The sequence below is a fragment of the Callospermophilus lateralis genome, chromosome X (genome assembly GCF_048772815.1).
Source record: "Callospermophilus lateralis isolate mCalLat2 chromosome X, mCalLat2.hap1, whole genome shotgun sequence".
NCBI lineage: Eukaryota > Metazoa > Chordata > Mammalia > Rodentia > Sciuridae > Callospermophilus > Callospermophilus lateralis.
The window spans coordinates 67045588-67049282 of record NC_135325.1 but is presented as its reverse complement, the minus strand read 5'-3'; the positions used below and the strand labels follow the sequence as shown (position 1 = coordinate 67049282).

The 3695-nt window shown below is 41.2% G+C and overlaps 1 pseudogene; it reads left to right on the top strand.

The window, feature by feature from the left end:
• Positions 1 to 357: 357 nt before the first annotated feature.
• Positions 358 to 1165, top strand: LOC143639211 (large ribosomal subunit protein eL8 pseudogene; annotated as a pseudogene).
• The last annotated feature ends 2530 nt before the right edge of the window (positions 1166 to 3695 follow it).

The window sequence follows — 3695 nt, the reverse complement described above, 5'->3', positions numbered from 1 at the left end:
CAAAATAATGAAATATTTTACTGCCATACATAATTAAAATTATCAAATCAGAGAAAACATTATTAATGGAACATGCTTCATTTCTTCTTTTATAACATGATTATTATTATGAAATTCATTTAAATATATAACCAAAGAACCAAACACAGTGGAGAAATAGCTATATGAAGAAAGAAAATAAAGGAACTGAGGATGTAGCTCAGTGGTAGAGCACTTGCCTAGCCTGAATTAGGCCCTGGGTTTGTGTCCCAGATAGGAAAGAGAGAGTGAAGTAGGAGAAAGAGAAGGAGAGAAGGAAAAAAGAGGAAAGGAAATGAAAAGAAAAATGAAAAAGAAAACAGCTCTCTCCTCCAGCCGACCAAGATGATGAAGGGAAAGAAGGCCAAGGGGAAGAAGGTGGCCCAGGTCCCCGCCGTGGTCAAGAAGCAGGAGGCTAAGAAGGTAGTGAACCCGCTCTTCAAGAAGAGATGGAAGAACTTCGGCATCTGGCAGGACATCCAGCCCAAAAGGTACCTTACCTGCTTTGTAAAATGGACCTGCTACATCCAACATCCAGCTGCCGCGGCAAAGGGCTATTCTCTTTAAGCTGAAAGTGCCTCCTGCGATTAACCAGTTCACCCAGGCCTTGGACCGCCAAACAGACACCCAGCTGTTTAAGCTTGCCCACAAGTACAGACCCGACACCAAGCAGGAAAAGAAGAGGCTGTTGGCCCGGGCTGAGAAGAAGGCTGCTAGCAAAGGGGATGTCCCCACAAAGAGACGACCTGTCCTTGGAGCAGGGGTCAATACTGTCACCACCTTGGTGGAGAACGAGAAGGCTCAGCTGGTGGTGATGGCACTTGAAGTGGATCCCATCGAGCTGGTTGTCTTCCTGCCTGTCCTGTGTCGCAAGATGGGAGTCCCTTACTGCATCATCAAGGGGAAGGTTAGGCTGGGACATCTGGTTCACAGGAAGACGTGCACCATTGTTGCCTTCACACAGGTTAACTCGGAAGATAAAGGAGCTCTGGCTAAGTTGGTGGAAGCTATCAGAACCAACTACAATGACAGATATGATGAGATCCATCGCCACTGGGGAGGCAACGTCCTGGGTCCAAAATCTGTGGCTCACATTGCCAAGCTGGAAAAGGCAAAAGCTAGAGCACTTGCCACTAAACTGGGATAAATGTATGCTGTTGCATTTCTGTACATAAAAGTAATAAATTGTCCTTCATCCAGTGTCTTGGGCTGAAGGCAATAAACTTGTTTCAGGCAGTAGCAAGGGCATGCCCCATAGTGTGAGAGCTCTAGAAACTCATTGTGTAACTTGCATGAAAAGGCTGTATACAGCAGTAAAATGTTCAGAAACCAAAGGGAAAAAAGAAAGAAAAAGAAAACAAATGACAAAAAGAAAAAAAGGATTAAGTACACTGAGTGTTCCTGGCTATCCCTCTAATACCTCTTTAGTTCCCATCAAACCCCCTGGGAACTAAGAAAAGGAGAAATTACAAAACCTCAATTTTCAAGCGGTGAACAAAAGAGAAGAAGGCTACTTTTACATAGATACAAGTTCCTTCAGCATTTTCCAAGTCCGAATTGTAATTTAACAATACTTAATCCTTAAAAAAAAATAACCCCCACATACTAGCACTGGTGAATACCTATAAGAAGTCCTAACTGAAATTAAATATGACACTAATTCTGTAATAAACCACCAGAGGGAGAGAAAGCTATTCTAATCTCAGTAACTTGAGTCTACTATTTACAGGTATAGTTTCGCTACCAATTTCCTCTAGTCCTGAAGCATGACCACGTGAGCCTCACCATTGCCTTGATAATCGTGAGTGTCATGGATTCATTCCAGCCACCTGGCCTACAAGAATAAGCACATGACCATCACCTCCAGAGAAAATTAGACAGCAGTGTAGTTCCTGCTGCCTGGAGAGATCGGCAAGCATGCCATGACCAAGGACACCAGGGCTGTCATCAGGTTGTCATGCGTTTCACCTGCCACCCATGAGCTGCATCTGGATGCCCTGAGCAGAACCCAAAGGATATTTTCAGAGACACCACTTGTCCTAAAAGACCTGTAGCACTGTCAACACCAGACAGCTCCAGTCTGGGGGCAGAGTACATCTTGCTGATTCTCTTAGTACTACTAGTAATAGTAGAATTAGAAAAAGTAGTAGTAGTTAATGCCCAAATTAATAAAATTTGCTGTGATATTTCCATCCATACAGCTATCATTCATTGATCTTAGCTATCCTTCCTTCTTCTACCCTCTCTACTGTCTGCCCTTTTTGTCCCCTCTCCTGATCCTCTTCCCAGTACTTTCCCTCTTCCTCTTCCACTTTTAGGTCTTTTTTTTTCTAGTTTCCACGTATAAGAGAAAATATAGATTACTTGTCATACTGTGTCTGTTTTATTTCACTTCACAGGACATCTTCCAGTTTCATCCATTTTCCCACAAAAGATATTGTTTCAGGGGCTGGAGTTCTGGCTCAGTGGCAGAGAACACTTGCCTGGCATGTATGAGGCACTGGGTTTGATCCTCAACACCATAAATAAATAAATAAATAAATAAATAAATAAATAAATAAATAAATGTACATCAACAACTAAAAAATTTTTTTAAAGATATCACTTCATTCTCTATGGCTGAATAAAACTCTATAGTGTGTATATGCCATATTTTCTTTATACATCCATCTGTTGATTAACACATAGACTAATTATATATCTTGAATACTATGAATAGTGTTGCATAAACATGGATATGAAGGCATTTTCACCATTCAGGGGGTTAAGGAGATCTCCAGAGATAGAGGAGGCCTCTACTCAAACTTTGACAGGTTCTTGACCACATGGCAGAAAATAATTTAGGACATCTCATGATATAGCACAAGTGGAAGTGCTTTATTTTCAAACCAAATTCAACACTCAAGGGCTAAGTGCAGACATATTCAAAGCTTGAGTGGCCTTATAGATGGGTTGTGTTTTATATTGGCTAGAAAAATTAATATTCATAAGCAGGACTTGACTATTGTTTGAGGGTCCCTGGATTTGGGAGGTCCGTCATAGAATCCAACTCAGCTTCATTAGCATCTAAATTTTCAGCTAAGGGGTGCATGAGTACCTATAGTAACCAGCCTTAATACACAAAGAGGTAAAATAGAAGTCAGGTTGCTTCTTATATGCCTGCACAAGAAACCACTCACAGCTGGCTCAAACATATGGCCACTCTGTGGTTAGATAGAATGTTTCTTGTCTAGTTATAGGCCAACAGGATATCTGTGATTGAACAGGAGGCCTGGTGTCACTGGGATCCATGCCTGATGCTAGTATAACACTCACCTAATCCCACATATCTTTAGTTAAACAGGAGGCTTAATGCCAGCAGATCCCTGCAGTTAAGGAGTTTCCTTTCAAGTAAGTCTAGCTCATACTATCTATAAAGTAAGACTGTCCATCTGCACTTACTCCTCCTGTTCCCTGTCTCAGCATCCCTTTTGTATGCTGACTTCATTTATTTCAGATATATACCTAGGAGTGAGACAGTTGGAAGATATGGTAGTTCTATTAGTTTTTTGAAGAATTTCCATATTGTTTTCCATAGTGGTTATAATAATTTATATTCCCGCTGGTTTAGTCAGCTTTTTCACTGTTGTAACCAAAAGATCTGGTAAGAACAATTTCAAAAGGAAAAGGTTACTTGG